A 17597-nucleotide genomic window follows, 5' to 3' on the forward strand; every position below is an offset into this window, starting at 1 on the left:
ACCAGGACTGCAAGAACTAAGATAAAGAAGGGCCTGGAAACACTGGACTGTAACCAATCATATTTCCTGAGATGTGCCAGCAGAGCACGTCCACAAGACAGAGGCACCAATCAAGTACTGTGTGATCCCAGCTACAGTAGTTTTAGAGGGTATAAGTAAAGCATAATGCAAACAATAAAGAGTCTCCTGCTTAATCAGACTGTTTAGTTGTTCACAAGTGCTGAGTTCCTGTGTCCAAGTTTGGGACAAATTTTAGGAAAAAGACCTCCAAAGGGTCCCCTCCCCCCCTTACAATTCCTTCCTTCACCAAGCTCGGAAAGAATTTTCTTCAGGGGAAAGTGGAAAAAACTTTTTTATTAACAAAATACAAAAGAAACACTTCCCAGCACAGACCCAGATTGAGATGAACTCGGCAGGTCTTCGCCAGGAAGGGCAGAAGAGCTTCTTTGGCAGACTTCCAGAGGTGGTCTCCGAAGTTCAGATCCGTTTCCTCTGGAGCCGGTGCAAATCTTAGGGATGGGGGGGGAAAGGAGAGGGGCAGTTTAGGCAGCCGGGGGGGGGAAAAGCAGCTGAAGCAGCGGAGGGAAGGGGGGCAGGGGGGCAGCCGAAGCAGCAGCAAAAGCAGCAGCAGAAGCAGCAGCCAAAGCAGCGGCAAAAAGCCCCAAAAGCCGAAAAACACCCGGCTAGATAAAACAGCCCGGGGGAGGGGCCGGCAGCTCCATGGTGGGGGGTAGGGAGAGGAGCTAGTCAAAACATAACCCATAACATTCCACCCCTTATCCCATATCGTGATCATTGACACACGATTGGGATACACACTTACTAGGCACAAACTTCCTCTGACTTGCTCAAAACCTTCAACACTTACACATCTCCTCCTTCTCACTTGCTCAGGCCTTTGTCACTTACACATTTCCTTCTATGCATAAAATCTGGCATACAATGGTAGTGGCACTCAACAACAATATTTGTGTACAACTTTATCCTATAATCAGATCTCCCTGAGGTAGACAGCAGGTTGTTCCATCCTTCTGCATAATCCACCAAGTACATCCTGGTCCTTGAGCAAAGGCAATCCCACGAATGGGTTTGCCTGTACTCGAGGCAGGATGAATCCATACTGTCTTTCCCAGCAACCCTCTAACATGGGCCACTGGGACTTTGTCTCCGTCTACTACATTAAGGCACTCAGACTGGGCGGGACCTGCTCGGTTGGTGGAACCTCGAGTGTTGACTAACCAAGTGGCTTTTGCCAGGTGCTGCTCCCAGTTTTTTAGAGATCCCCTACCCAATGCCTTTAATGTGGTTTTCAACAATCCATTGTACCTCTCCACTTTACCTGCAGCTGGTGCATGGTAAGGGATATGGTACACCCACTCAATACCATGTTCCCTAGCCCAGGTGTTGACAAGCTTATTTTTGAAATGAGTCCCATTGTCTGACTCAATTATCTCAGGCGTACCATGCCTCCAAAGGACCTGCTTTTCCAGGCCCAGGATGGTGTTGCGAGCAGTGGCATGGGACACAGGGTAGGTCTCCAACCATCCGGTGGTGGCTTCTACCATGGTCAGCACATAACGTTTTCCCTGGCGGGTCTGAGGCAGTGTGATGTAATCAATCTGCCAGGCCTCCCCATACTTGTATTTGGACCACCGTCCACCATACCAGAGGGGTTTTACCCGCTTAGCCTGCTTGATGGCAGCGCAAGTGTCACAGTCATGAATGACTTGGGTAATGCTGTCCATGGTAAGATCCACCCCTCGGTCTCGTGCCCACTTATAGGTGGCATCCCTACCCTGATGGCCTGAGGCATCATGGGCCCATCGAGCCAGGAACAGTTCTCCCTTGTGTTCCCAATCTAAGTCTATCTTTGAGACCTCTATCTGTGCAGCCTGATCTACCTGCTCGTTGTGCCTGTGTTCTTCATTAGCCCGACTCTTGGGAACATGGGCATCCACATGACGGACTTTCACAGGGAGCTTCTCTACCCGAGTGGCAATATCTTTCCACTCATCAGCAGCCCAGATTGGTTTTCCTCTACGTTGCCAGTCAGCCTTTTTCCACCTTTCCAGCCAACCCCACAGAGCATTGGCTACCATCCACGAATCAGTGTAAAGGTAGAGCTTTGGCCATTTCTCTCTCTCAGCAATGTCCAAGGCCAGCTGAACAGCTTTGAGTTCTGCAAGTTGACTCGATCCACCTTCTCCTTCGGTAGCTTGTGCAACCTGTCGTGTGGGGCTCCATACGGCAGCTTTCCACTTCCGGTTCATCCCCACAATGCAGCAGGAACCGTCGGTGAAAAGGGCGTAGCGTATTTCATCTGCTGGCAGCTGGTTGTACGGTGGAGCTTCTTCAGCCCGGGTCACTTGCTTCTGCTCCTCCTCATCAGCGAGACCAAAATCTTCACCTTCTGGCCAGTTCGTGATTATCTCCAAAATCCCAGGGCGATTTGGGTTACCAATACGGGCGCGCTGCGTGATGAGGGCAATCCACTTGCTCCATGTGGCGTCGGTGGCGTGGTGAGTAGAGGGAACCTTTCCTTTAAACATCCACCCCAGCACTGGCAGTCGAGGTGCCAGCAGAAGTTGTGCTTCTGTGCCAATCACCTCTGAAGCAGCTTGAACTCCTTCATAGGCAGCCAAGATTTCCTTCTCTGTGGGAGTGTAGTTGGCTTCGGACCCTCTGTAGCTTCTGCTCCAGAATCCCAGGGGTCGGCCTCGGGTCTCACCAGGCACCTTCTGCCACAGGCTCCAAGACAAGCCATGGCTCCCAGCTGCTGAGTAAAGTATGTTCTTCACATCTGGTCCCCTCCTAACTGGGCCAAGGGCTACTGCATGGGCAATCTCCTGTTTAATCTGAGCAAAGGCTTGCTGCTGTTCAGGGCCCCAGTGGAAATCGTTCTTCTTGCGGGTAATAAGGTAAAGAGGGCTCACAATCTGGCTGTACTCAGGAATGTGCATTCTCCAAAAACCGATGGCACCTAGAAAAGCTTGTGTCTCCTTCTTGTTAGTAGGTGGGGACATAGCTGTAATCTTGTTAATAACATCAGTAGGAATCTGACGCCGTCCATCTTGCCACTTCACTCCCAGGAACTGAATCTCCCGAGCAGGTCCTTTAACTTTACTCTTCCTGATGGCAAAGCCGGCTTCCAGGAGAATTTGAATAATTTTTTCTCCTTTCTCAAACACTTCCGCTGCTGTGTTTCCCCATACGATGATATCATCAATATATTGTAGATGTTCCGGAGCTTCACCCTTTTCCAGTGCAGTCTGGATCAGTCCATGACAGATGGTAGGACTGTGCTTCCACCCCTGGGGCAGTCGGTTCCAGGTGTACTGCACGCCCCTCCAGGTGAAAGCAAACTGAGGCCTGCACTCTGATGCCAAAGGAATGGAGAAAAATGCATTTGCAATGTCAATGGTGGCATACCACCTTGCTGCCTTGGACTCCAGCTCGTACTGGAGTTCCAGCAAGTCCAGCACGGCAGTGCTTAGCGGTGGAGTCACTTCATTCAATGCCCGATAGTCCACAGTCAGTCTCCATTCCCCATCAGATTTACGCACAGGCCAAATGGGGCTGTTGAAGGGTGAGTGGGTTTTACTGACCACCCCTTGGCTCTCCAGCTCTCGGATCATCTTATGAATAGGAATCACAGCATCTCGAGTTGTTCTGTACTGCCGGCGGTGCACTATTGAAGCGGCAATTGGTACTCGTTGTTCTTCTCCCTGCAGAAGTCCTACTGTAATTGGATTCTCAGATAGTCCAGGCAAGGTGTTCAATTGTCGAATATGCTCTGCCATCACAGTTGCAATTCCAAATGCCCATCTTAGTCCTTTTGGGTCCTTAAAATACCCACTCCGAAGGTAGTCTATGCCCAAAATACATGGGGCTTCTGGACCAGACACAATAAGATGTTTCTTCCAATCCTTTCCAGTTAAACTCACTTCCGCTTCCACCAGGGTGAAGTCCTGCGATCCACCTGTCACACCAGCAATTGAAACAGATTCTGCTCCCATGTGTCTTGATGGAAGTATCATACACTGTGCACCTGTATCCACTAAAGCTTTATATTTCCGTGGTTTCAAAGTGCCAGGCCATCGAATCCACACAGTCCAAAAAACACGATTTTCCCTCGCCTCACCCTGGCTAGAGGCAGGGCCTCTCTAAGCCTGTTTCTCCTTCTTTTCTGGGGCATACATCTTAGAAGTTCCCTCAAGAGGATCAGACGTCATTATCAGTATCACGTTCAGCACTTTGGCTGCGAGAGACAGGAGTGGCTTTCCTTTTGGTGGAACTTCCTCTTTCAATCTTTCCTTCCTTCAAATCCCGCACTCGTTTTGCCAGAGCAGCCGTAGGCTTCCCATCCCACTTCTCATGTTCTCTCCAGAATCTCGCAAGAAAAACCACAATTCAGCTCGGGGAGTGTACCTCCTCTCCCAACTGGGGGAACGTCTGCGTTGGGTACCAGGGTCTCTAATCTGTACAGCTGAAATTTGGAGGAGGTCCTCCTTAATCTCCTCCCTGAGTTTCCGATGTTTTTTCTCTATTTTATCTTCTAAGTCTCGCAAGCGTGTTTCCACAGCTGCAATTCTAGCATGAGTCGGGGCATGTACTGCATCCGCATATGCACGAAGCTTCTTTGCCATATCGAGTACTGTCTCATACACCTCATCTCTCTTCATTATCGCTAGAGCAGACGCATATTCAGGTGGTCCAAGCCGCACAAGTTTTCTCCACATCACCGGTGTACATGGTACCAGGTCTGGATTTCTAGTTGTTACGTCATCCGAAAAAATAATTTCTGCTACTGCCATTTCCCTGAGGCGTTGGACCCCCTGCTCTATGGTTTTCCATCGGGTCTGCTGCACATCTAAGTCATCTGCACAGAGATATCTTTGTGCCACGCTATCCAGGACCCGTGCCCACAGGCTTTGAGGGTTAGCTCCCCTCATCACACCTTGGTCGATAACAGGATCATGAGACAGAGACCCCAAATGTCTCGCTTCAGAGCCATCCAAAACTGTGGCCTCCCCTGCTGCATCCCAGAGACGAACCAGCCAGCTAATAATAGATTCATCAGGTCTCCAGGTGTAATCTTTTCTTAAACCACGAAGATCCTTCAGGGAAAGGGATTCATTATTAGTCTCTGCTCTTCCATTAGTTGTTTTAACTCCTGATTTTACATCAGGAGGTGTTGAAGGTCCCTCTCCAGCATCATCATCATCATCTTCCACTAGCCTATCAGTCTTCTTGGTGCATTTCCCACTTCTCGTACTAGTAGCCACAGCCATTGGTTGGGGCTTATTCTCCAGTTTAGCTGCTGGGTTTTGGCCTAGGGGGTTGGCTGCAACTTGAGTCACTGGGATAGGGGATAATTTATCTCCCTGTTCCCTCTCCTCTGTCTCCTGCTCTATCGTGCCTAGCAGGGTACGATATGCATGTGCCAGGGCCCAGCTCACTGCAATAATCCTTTTCTCTTTAGAACCATCCTGACACTTCCCCTTTAAGTACCTTGCAACCTCAATCGGATTTTGAATCTGTTCTGATGGGAATTCCCAAATTATGGGGTCAGAAAACTCCTTTAAAATCTGGTCCATTTTCTCCCATTTGCCATTCCACTCAAGATTCCTCCTGCCCAGCTTGACTCCCAAATCAGGAGTCCTCCCAGCCCCTTTAGAAATCTCGGCCTTAATTTTGTATAAACTGCATATGGTGCAACAAAGACTTAACAAATTAACTGCCAAAAAGATAATTTCCTTAATATTCAGGGAGGTCTGAATATTTTCTAATACAGATGTAACTAATTCAGAGGAGAGGAAAGGAAATAAAGGCAGAAAATCCTCTTTTCCTGCTTCTTCTCTAAGAAATAACACAAGCCATGATTTATATATTCCTGAAGCCAATTCTAACATTCTTATAAATCTCTTATATGCCATTATCACCAAGCCTAGCCCGATGAGTATTTTGGTTAATACCCCTTTAATACAAAAACTTCGTATTAAAGAGAGCACCGGAGCTATCTCTGGATAGGTAAACAAGCCCAACGACCACAACGGTATTAACACTTCAAAGAAACTTAATAACCACCCATACAGGCAGGCTCCCACAACAAAAGACATTCTGGATTCAATAGACATACCAATACCAACAGTTGAAAACAAAATATTATTAGAATAAAGTTTTTTCCACTTTTCTGGTTTCCCCGTATGGGCCACCAAATTAATTTGTCCAAGTTTGGGACAAATTTTAGGAAAAAGACCTCCAAAGGGTCCCCTCCCCCCCTTACAATTCCTTCCTTCACCAAGCTCGGAAAGAATTTTCTTCAGGGGAAAGTGGAAAAAACTTTTTTATTAACAAAATACAAAAGAAACACTTCCCAGCACAGACCCAGATTGAGATGAACTCGGCAGGTCTTCGCCGGGAAGGGCAGCAGAGCTTCTTTGGCAGACTTCCAGAGGTGGTCTCCGAAGTTCAGATCCGTTTCCTCTGGAGCTGGTGCAAATCTTAGGGATGGGGGGGGGGGAAAGGAGAGGGGCAGTTTAGGCAGCCGGGGGGGGGAAAAGCAGCTGAAGCAGCGGAGGGAAGAGGGGCAGGGGGCAGCCGAAGCAGCAGCAAAAGCAGCAGCAGAAGCAGCAGCCAAAGCAGCGGCAAAAAGCCCCAAAAGCCGAAAAACACCCGGCTAGATAAAACAGCCTGGGGGAGGGGCCGGCAGCTCCATGGTGGGGGGTAGGGAGAGGAGCTAGTCAAAACATAACCGATAACATCCTGCATGTTGGTGACTCCACGGTGATTAACACTGTTCTAATGAAGCAGAGCATTGCACCCTTTGCACTCTGCAGGGCTCTGTGAGTGATCAGGTGGGAGGCCCGGTCGGAGACCAGCACTGCAGGACCACGCTGGGGGAGTCGGACGGCGGCTTCAAGGAGTGTGAGAGAAAGAAGGGTCCTGGGAGAAAGGCTCTGGAAAAAATATGTACAGTGCAGCAGGGACACTGGGAAAGGTGAGCAGCTGGGGCTGGAAGGATGGGAAAGGCACTGTCAAAAGAAGAATAGGCCATTATGAATGTCCTCCGGTTTATTCTCTCTAAGAGAACAGTTAAGTGTGACCCGGAGGTCTTAAAAAGACTCTTGTGATGGGGTCAGGAGAGAGGATTTTTTGCCACCCTCAGGAATGTTTTCAACACCCTCGAGTTGGAAAGGCTGGGAGTAACTCTCTGGGATGCTGTAAGTGATGGGTTGAAAAATACCAAGGGACTCAGAATATACAAAGCAGTGAAAGGCTACATCTACAGCCAGCCACAGGATGGCAAGAAACAGGAAAAGGTCATGAACTGGAAAATATATCGTGCCATTGAGCGTGGGAGCATGAACGAGTTGTGGGGACAGAGGTCTCAAGAACCGTGGTGAGGAAACAGCCGAGAGCCGTGTGAAACAAAAAAAAAAATGCCTCCAAGGAGACGTGGGGCACGGTCTGAAGAACTGGGGAACATATGAATAAAGCACCCAAAGAGCCTTGATCTGGAATAGTGGCAGAGATACAACCAGCGAGTCAGGGAGACAGAGGGGATGACATGGTAGCCACAAAATTGCTACCAATATTGTATAAAAAAGAAAAAATTACCGACTGCTGGCTCTGTTTCTGTTTCCCTTTCCATCGTTCCACGAAGAATGAAAAGATCTCATTTGAAGTTCCATTTTGCATGTTGAAAAGAATGCTAGAAAATGTTATAGTTGCTTTTGAAGCTGCTTTTAATCAGCCATGTGCAGACACATAGAGAGGGACAAAGAAACAGGGATCCAGAATTCAATTGCTTGCGGCTGCTGAATAACTGGGGCGCAGTTTGGTTCCCCCAAGAGCGCGGGGCAGCCACTCCTGCCCTCAGGGAGTCACGGCGGTGCCGCAGCAGCGTCCAGGTGAGTCTTGTGCTCCAGAGCCCCCGGAGCCTGGCTGTGTCTGGCTGCAGCTCTGCGCGGAGTGTGCGGCTCTGGAGCTGCTGGGGCTGTCTGGCATTTTCTGCGGCATGGCTCCTTTCCGGAGCTGGGGGCTCCGCTCGCCTTCTCTCTTGGGCTCGGGCTGCGGCTTTTCAGCAAAGCCGGCGGCTCTGCTGGTCCGGGAGTGGGGGGTACGGGTGCTTTGTGCCTTTTTAGCCTTGTTCTGCCTTCGTTTTCCGCTGTTTTATCCCCCACTGTGTGCAGTTTTAGGGTTTGTTTTTTACTGCCTTTTCCCCTCTTCTTCCCCCCGCGCGTGTTTGGGGGTGCAGCAGCCCCAGGAGGGCTGTGCCGGGCTCGGTTCGGGCTCAGTGCCATGGCGGGTCCGCACGGCTTCCACCGCCACCTGTTCATTCCGAATGCGGGGATCTAACCCCTACAAATATAGATGGCATACAGCAAAAGTTTATTTTTCCCTTCGCCGCAGGGCTGCATTCCCCTCTCTCCCCCATTCTCAGGGCGCTTCTGGTTTCCCCGCGGGGTCCCGGAGCTGCCGCCACCATCTGCAGCCCGACTGCTGAGCCGCCTCTCTGTACCGCAGCCACAGGTGGCTGTGTCTACAAACCCCTTCCAGCAGAAACAAAACAAAACAGAGTAAAACAAAACAAAACAGAACAAAACAAAACAAACAAAAGAAAACAAAACAAAACAAGAAAACAACCCAAAAAAAAAAAAAAAAAAAAAAAAAAAAAACAGAAAAACCCAAAAAAAAATCAAAACCCGAAATGAAACAAAACAAAAAAAAGGGAAAGCGTGATTTTTTAATTGTTTTGCTGGAAGAATTCAAAACTGTCTCTGTGCACTGTGGCATAGTTATAATGGTATTGGCTTTTAGTATTATAATTAGAAATGTATATACCCAGCAATATTTACAGTTTTAGTTTCTGCCCTCTTAATTCGGGAGAACCTTTCTTCACAAATGTTTTTCATTAAATGCCTGTAGAACAGCAGTGACTATTTAAGTGCAGACAGAAAATCCTGTTGACCATAAAACCTATGTGTCGACATTTTGATTCTTTATACCTTTTCAGTACTTTCCAAATGATTAAACCTGTACTCTGAAAAATCCTTGCAAGAGCTGTACTCAATAATTGCAATTACCATTATCTTTGCTCAAATCTAAATTAGGTAGACTCACAACATACTTGTCACATCCTTTTTAATCCCTTCATTAAAATCATTCTGTTCACAGATTGTTCAAACTTTTTAGTACCTTTTTGTTTGAACAGCATTAGGGTAAGTTACGTCTATAACTTGTAAGTGATGTTAGTTTCTATTCCTGTTATGGTCCAATATTGTAATGCCCACTTATGTTAAGATTAAGTAAGACTAGGTTCTTTTAGGTTAATTCTGTTCGATTTTATTTCTGTTAAGCTTCAGTTTCACAAAGTTTAGACAACGTTCTGTTCCAGTTTTATTTGATCACATTATCTTCAGTATTAATACTGATTAACCGAGTTCTCTTAAGTGTGCTTTTTGTTCTACTAAAGTGATAATTAAGAACAAACCTGGACCTTTTCATGTTGTTAAACAAGCATTTCTATCTCCAAGGCAAGGTCTCCTAAAACACTATTGATTGTATGGTGTGAATTTACCAATTTTGTAACAGGCATAATTCATAAGACCTTAATGTTGGATTTCCAGCAGAATTTTTCGTATGCTTTAACATATTTTGGTGTAATTCTCTATGAGACACGTGTCATTTTCAGGATCTTTACTTTTCCTTCCCTAGTTGCATATGCATCTCCTTTATCCAAGCTACCTCTCTGTTGTCTCCTGATTGTCAGTATTTTCAGGGTTCCAAGATACAATATCTGAGCTTTGTTGAAAACCTCCTCTAAACACATGATCTTTTGGTCCTTGTGAGAGAGGACAAGTACAGATAATTTCAATTATTTCTTACAGAAGCACTCCAGCACTTTGCAGCCATCCAGACATCTCTATCCTAAGGAAAGCTTTTGAGTTTTGGATGGGTTTGATTAATCTTTCCCCCCAAGACCTTTACTCCTGACTTGTATTCTTAAGAGTCTTGTCTTTTAAAATGTATCAGGGAATTCTCTTCCAATTAGGGCCTGAACTCTGGCCACGCCCTGGCTCTACCGGGATGGGAAACTGCCAACAGACCCAAGTGTTTTCTGCATCAAAACAATACTCAAGTCACTTTGACTTGGCAATTTGACCCTATCAATATGAGATCTGGACCTATTTTTGCAGTGAGCTTGGGAATCGTTTTCCACACATGGTTATCTAGTTCTGCACTGATTTGATGTTTATCAGCTGTTGCAGACACTGGAATGATGGTGCAAAGTTCTAGTGCTTGGTAATTGTTATAAATGGGCATTTGGATATGTTCATTTTATCTAATTAATTGAAACAAAAAGGTTAAATTTAGCAGCAAGTTATTAATAAAAATTGTATATATATGAATACAATCAGAATATATTAGTTACATAGATTTAAGTAAATACAAAATTTAGCCATAATTTATTATAAATGGGGCAAAACTGACTGGGGGATACCCTGACCAGGGGTACGGGTAGGGCCCTTCCTCTCACACTGAACTGAATCATTCAAGCTAAAAATTTCCCTTATATATTGTTTACTAATACATATTAATACAGAATGTCCTAGAAAGCTCCTCCTAGTTTCTATTCCTAAAATCTATGTCAATGTGTTGTGCATGCTTCACCAGTGGTCGGGGTCTCTCCTCCTTTCGGGCTCTTATTTCCCATGAAGGCTCTGGGTCTTCCTCAGTGTCGCTGTTTGACCTCGCAGGTGGTGCAAGCACATTATGCTTAGGGTTACAGAATTAAATATATGATCCCACAACAGGCCTCAGTCCAGTGATTTGGAATCATCCTGATATAGCCCAATTCAAGGTCGAAAGTTTTATTTCTAGTTGCTGTTCTTAGGCCTGAACCATTACTATCCTCACTGTCACCAAACATCTGGAGGATGATTCTATCTGCTTTGTTTAACCATTTCCCTTACCCCTTTTTTGCTTTATAATAATTAAATACAATTTTTCTATTAATTATAAAGCAACAATTTTGCTAATATTGTTACAATTTAATTATCATAAATCTCATATATGACAGTAATTGTCTAATTTCACATGTTATTAATTATGTCTGGTATCAGAAACATTTTTGGTTGATATACCTGAATTATTCCTGACTGCTGTAAGTTTCTGATCTCATTGGACACATTGTTTTGTTATTCCTTTCATGTTCTTAGCAAAAGTCATACATGCTTTTAGGATAACAGAAAGAAATTAAATGAGCTTCCAAAGAAGTCTGAGTAATGCAATATTTGTATTTAAAAAATTAAATGATTTTTAGGTAAGGCACCTCAATTGAATGTGCAATGACAAAGTCAAATTGATTCACTAACATAAAGAGAAAATATGCATGGGTTTTTATCATCAGGAGGTTCAGAGTAGTCATCTATTCAATTGCCTCCAGGAAAATGAGACCCAATGAGAAGAGAAATCACTGAACCACCATGCAGCTTTCATGACCCAAACAGGACCAGAACTGCCAAAACATAATTCTGTCTGGAAACTGAGGAAAACAACTTACCAAGAAGCCTGCACTCACCCACCACCTCTGCTGTGTTTCCCGAGTCAATCACAGCCAGGAGCTGCACAAGCCCTGCAGTCCCAACCTGCAGCATCAGCCCAGAGCAGCCAGTCCGGAGCCACCAGTGCTGCAGCTACTGCCCAGAGCCACCAGTGCTGCAGCACCAACCCAGAGCCACCAGTGCTGCAGCTCCTGCTCAGATCCACCAGTGCTGCAGCACCAGCCCAGAGCCACCAGTGCTGCAGCTCCTGCCTGCAGTCACCAGTGCTGCAGCTCCAGCCCAGAGCCACCAGTGCTGCAGCACCTGCTCAGAGCCACCAGTACTGCAGCTCCTGCCTGCAGCCACCAGTGCTGCAGCTCCAGCCCAGGGACACCAGTGCTACAGCACCTGCCCAGAGCCACCAGTGCTGCAGCACCAGCCCAGAGCCACCAGTGCTGCAGCTCCTGCCTGCAGTCACCAGTGCTGCAGCACCTGCCCAGAGCCACCAGTACTGCAGCGCCTGCCTGCAGCCACCAGTGCTGCAGCACCAGCCCAGAGCCACCAGTGCTGCAGCTCCTGCCTGCAGCCATCGTGTGATGGTGTTAGAGACACGCAGGTGCTGCTGCTTGGAAATCTGGAGTATTTGGAGAACCCCAGGGTGTACTGTGAGCACTGGGGCCAGAGAATGGTGAAGTCACTGAGGGTACTTGGAGCACTCAGATGGGGGTTGGGGAGTCCCTGCACATTGTAAGTACATATTATATTATTGGCTTTTTGCAATATTAAAATGAATGCTATGCGTTTAATGTTGGAAAACCTTGCTGTATGAATATAGTTTATTTTAGTTCTGTTCTTAAAAAATCTTAGAAATAATAGTGTGCTAAATATATATATATATATATATTTATTTATTTTTTTTACTACAACATGGTGATGTAAAAAGCTTTTGTTTATGTAAGGTACTCAGAGAATGCTGAAAAGATTATCAGAAATTTCTTCATATTCTTGGATTATCCTATCTGGATGAAGATCGGGATGACAAACACCAGAACTCCAGGGAAGGAATTTATGGAGCCAAAATAAAGGCTGATTTACAGGTTGGGGAGATGAATATGAATAATGCATTAATGTCTATGAATATTCAATAAATTGATGCATTTAACGAAGCATTTTCTGAGTTAGTGTGTGCTCTTGGCTGAATTTCAAGCACCCGAACATAAGAATCTTTTGCTTTATTGACTTTGACTCCTATTTGACTTTTTTTTGTTAATCTTGTAAAATCTACCAGGAAATTGAACATCATTTTTCACACTCCTGGCACGGACAAGGGGATGAAAGAGCCCCTGGGAGTACTGGGAGAGGAAATGGGGATCACAGGGGGCCAAGTGCAGCCTTCTCCTGGCTCATGACCATCTTCCTTGGGAGGATGGGCAACCATAGGAGCCATGGAGAGAGCTCCCCATATCACCCAGTGCCTCCCCCTTCCCAGAGTGTCACAATTTTGCTGTAGATTGTCATAGATGTCACCGGGTTTCCAGGGTTGTCCATGTGGCCTCAGCAGCTCCATGTAGGTCACCTGAGGATCCTCCAGTGGCGGGGCCCTGTGGGAATAAGGGGGTGTGTGGAAAGGGATGTGAGGTCCTGAGGGTTTGGGGAAAACCCAAATCATGGTCAGAGCCTGCACTCACCTTTCCTGGTGCTTCCTGGCACAGGCAAATGAAAACTAGAGGGGTGACTTTAATTCCCCATCCACCCTTGGAAATGCTCAATTCCCTCCAGAGTCCCACCAGTATCCCTGATGTCCCCAGAAACTCTAAACAGCCCCACTGCCCCAACATCTTGAGTCCCCAGAACCCCAAGCCTAGCAGGGATGAGCACCCTCTGAATTCTCCAAAAAGCCCTGATAGAACCCACAACATCCCTGCACAACCCTTCAGACACCCTAGGGCCCTGAGCCAAGGTCACTGGGGGCTCAGCCCCTCCCAAGTCAGGGCTGTGGGGACCACCCTCACCTTCTCTGGGGTCTTCTCAGCACTCTGGAGGACCCCTGTCCCCAGTTGTCACCCACCCATGTGGATCCACCAGTGAAAGGCCCCAATGATACCCATGAGCAGGACCAGGAAAACAGGGACCCAAGGACCAATGCAGGAAATACCCAACGAGCCTCTGCAGGAAATAGAGGGGACACACTGGGGTCACGGGGCTCACCCCAGAGGTTCTGCAATCCCAGTGACCTCATGAGTTCCCCTCCAGTGACTTGTTCAATTTGTGTCACTGTCAGGGACAGAGTGAGGATGAACCTGGGTCATTTGTGATCCGGAGATCCCAGACTCACACAGGAATCCCGAGTGACCCCACCTGTGTTCCAGTGGTGTCCAGTAGTTCCCTGTGGTGTCACCTCCAGGGCGAGCTCTGGGCTCAGTGCCTGGAACACGCAGTGCCCGTTCTGTCCCAGCTGGTTGATGGCCACGCACTTGTAGGTGCCTGAATGTCCCACATCGATGGCCCCAAGATCCAGGAGGGGACTCAGGGCCACTTTGTGCCCCTTGTGCAGCCAGGTGAAGGTGACAGGGGCTGAGCCCACCTGCACTGAGCAGCGCAGGGTCACGGGGTCACCTGGGCACACCTGGAATGCCAGGGGAGTGGGGGTGATGGTGGCATTGGCCACAGGCACTGCAGGGACACAGACAGTGCTGAGGCGGGGGGAGGGGCTAGGAAGAGGGGTGAGGGGTAGGAAGTGAGGGGTGAGGGGGCAGTGTCAGTGAGTAGGGGCAGGGAATTGGGTGAAGGAGTGTCAGATGGGGGGATGTTGGAGCCTGTGAATGGTGGAACCTGGAGAGGTGCCCTTCAGAGGGAGCCTTTCAGCTGGGACTGGGACTTATGGGAGTGTTTAGCAGTCACCCATTGGGGATGCTGTGGATGAGTTTACCCCCAGCCTGAGGGTCCCACTCACCCAGAACAGTGACATTCAGGGGGACACTCTCTGTCACACTGTCCCCACTGGTAGTGGTTGCTGTCATTGTCCCCAGCGTGCCTCAGCTCAAGGCAGGGGCCAGTGCCCAGTGGTGTTCCTGATCCCTCCCTGGTGCCAGGAGAAGAACAGGGGACCTGTCCCTTTGGTACCACACAGCTCAGCACCAGGCGGTCCCCCAGTGCCACCTGTGCCCCAGGGGGCTGCACCAACAGGGACACCCCCGAGAGCAGGACCCCTGCAGGGGGACATGGGTGGGATGGGGGATCTGGGAAGGGTGAGACGTATGTGGAGTGGCAGGAGGGGAGTATGATAGGGTGGGAGTGGACTCCATTGAGGGAGAAGTGGACCCAGAGTGGGGTGCAGTTAAGGCAGGCAGGGATGAGGGGCAGGGATGAGATATGACAGAGGGGATCCAGGGACGTATGTGGGGTGGCTCAGAGAGTGGTGGGGGGAGACCAAGGAGGGACTTGGGGGAAACAGGGAGTGTGGAAACAAGCCAAGTAGGGAAGGGAGAGCAGAGGATGGAGCTGGGAAATCAGAAGGGGTATGGGATGACAGGCAAGGATGGGGGGGGCCTTGAAAGAGACCAGGACAAAGATGGAGGGAAGTGAGAGGGACATGGGAAGCCTGGGTGACCCAGGGATGGAAGGAAGGAGGGATGTGGGACTTGGGCAGTGGTTGAGGAAAGCTGAGAAGATGCTGGCGTTTCCTGTCCCCATTCCCACATTCACCATGTACTGTCACTGTCACTGGTGATGACTTCTCCCAGTTCGGTGATGGCCCAGAGCTCACCCAGCCCCTGCAGCGGTAGCGGCCACTGTGGTGCAGCTGCAGGGGAGACAGGGACAGCTCGGTCCCACAGAGGGGCCCCTCCAGATCCTTGTCCCGGTGGTAAAACCATACTCCAGTGACCGTGGCATCCTGCCAGCCCCGGCAGCGCAGTGTCACCATGTCCCCCTCCAGCAGCGCCCGTGCCAGCTGCTGCAGCAAAAGACGCTCTGTGGGACAGGATGAACCTGTCACATCTGGGGAGCCTGGGGGATCCCAAAGGCACCAGGGGTCCCCCATTGCAACAGAGGCTCTCAGGACAATGGGATGCTCTGGGATGTCCCCTTGTGCAGGGGAAGGGCTCTGGTCACATGAGGGATGTGACTCAGGAATAGAGCCCACCCAGAGCTGTCAGGAACCCCGAGGGTGCTAGGGCAAACATACCCCCTCACCATTTAACATCCTAAAAGAAGGGCTGAACCCAGTGCCAGGTCTGTCACACATGTACGATACACTGTCGGTGAAAGTGAAGCTCTCAGGTCTCTCCTGTCGCCAGAGCCACCCGTCCATGTACCAGGTGGTGGCACCGGTGGTCCCCAAGCTCTGGCAGGTCAGTGTCACTCGGTCTCACAGCACTGCAGACTCACCAGCGAGGTCGAGGGTCTGGGCTGGAAGGGAGAAGGGACAGGGCTGGGTGGGGCTGGCCCTGCAGGGACAGCAGCACCTGTGGGGCCACCTCCACATCCCGGTTCCCCTGTTCCTGTTCTCCTGTTGCTGTCCCCACAACCATCCCATGGCTCTAGTCACACTGGGGTCCATGCCCATGCCCTGGCTCTTTTTGCCTTGGGGTCCTCAGGGGACCCCACAGCACCCCTGTGCCCCCTCCCCACCGCTCTCTGCCTCACCAGGGCCCATCCCCAGGGTGTCAGGCCTGTGCTCGGGACACTCATCTCACAAGAGCAGGGCCACCTTCCCGGCCATCCCGGTGTCCCCGGCCATGGGTACTGGCTGTCACTCACTGCTGGGGCCACCTGTCCCCTGGCTAAAGGCTGGGGACAAGCCTGGGTGGCACAAGGTGGCACATAGAGTTCCCAGGAGTGGGGGGTTCAGAGGGTGGGGGAGGCAGGGATTGGTGTGCAGAGGAAAGTGTAGAGGGGGAGTCACCAGAGCTGGGAGCACTCAGGGATGGGCGTCCCAAGGGCACGGGGCTGTAGGAATTTGGGGTCATGGATGGGGGTCCCAGGGATGAGGGTGCCAGAGGAATGGGGGGCCCTGGGAGAATCAAGGTTCTGGAGAAGGGGGACTGTAAGGGCTGGAGTGGGTTGCTTAATAATGTGGGTCCTTGCCCATGGAAATCCTAAGGATTGGCAGTGCTGGGATGGGGGTCTTAGAGAAGGGGGGTCATAATGAATTGGGGTCCCTTTATTGGAGTCCCAGTATAATGGGGGTGCCAGGGGTGGGCAGTGGCTGGGTGGGCCCATGGGTCACAGTTCTTTCCCTGGGTGCCTTGGTTGTTGTGGTCATCCAAACCCCAACGGATTCCAAGGGGCTCATGGTCTGTATCCCCATCACCATCCAGAGGCTTCTTCCTCTCTTCATTTCAGTTTCCTACTTTTAATTCCTCAATTTCACAACCCCCCAAACTGTGCCTTGATGATCCTGGAGGGTACCTGAACAGTCAATGGTTTGGGGGAAGTCCAGGGTGGGAGAAAAGGGGGTACAGGGGTTGTACGGTGGGTTAAAGAGACTTTGGGGAATAGGGGTGTTGGGCTGGGGCCCTCCCCCACACACTTTCACTTTGTCTCTCCTGAAGCAGAAGGAAGACATCCTGTCCTGGGGGGATGGTGGCTCTGGGGGATTCCAGACTTCCCCATTCTCAGTCCTCCCCTGCAGGATCTGAGCCAACAAGAGCAGCTGGGGAATGGAGCCCCAGGCAGGAAGGAGCTTCCAAACTCCTGCTCCTTGAAGCCAGTGGCCATCTAAGTGTGGGCCCAGCCATGGCCCAGCCCCAGTGGCCAGGGATGGACATTGGCCAGCCCTGCTCTGGCCAGCCCCAGGTGGCAGCCAGGACCTGAGGCTCCCCTGCCCCCTTGGCTTTGATTCTAGCAGCTTTCAAGCTGCTGCAAAGGTGAGAATTCTTTCTGTGGCCAAAACAGGTCTGGCTGTTGTTTGCTCAGCCCTGCAAGAAGCACAAAAGCCAGTGTGAGCCCAAGCAGTGACTCTGTGAGGCCCTTCGATGTTTTTAAGAGCAGGGCAGGTTGGAAACCCGCCCTGCAGGGGCAGCTGTGAGGAAACCAGTCCAGAAA

General features: G+C 49.6%; 1 protein-coding gene and 1 long non-coding RNA gene across 2 annotated transcripts in view; both read right to left on the bottom strand.

Moving 5' to 3' along the window:
* Window positions 1–17597, bottom strand: part of LOC306813838 (Fc receptor-like protein 4) — a gene marked incomplete at its 3' end in the record, with an annotated part of 303919 nt that overhangs the window by 44555 nt on the left and 241767 nt on the right. The window lies entirely within an intron of this gene.
* LOC306813816 lies at window positions 12453–13861 on the bottom strand. The gene is made up of 2 exons (XR_013777039.1): window positions 13618–13861; window positions 12453–13150 (listed from the first exon to the last, which is right to left on the bottom strand). It is a non-coding gene; the product is annotated as an uncharacterized lncRNA (long non-coding RNA).

Source organism: Erithacus rubecula (genome assembly GCF_903797595.1).
Source record: "Erithacus rubecula genome assembly, chromosome: 33".
Lineage (NCBI taxonomy): Eukaryota > Metazoa > Chordata > Aves > Passeriformes > Muscicapidae > Erithacus > Erithacus rubecula.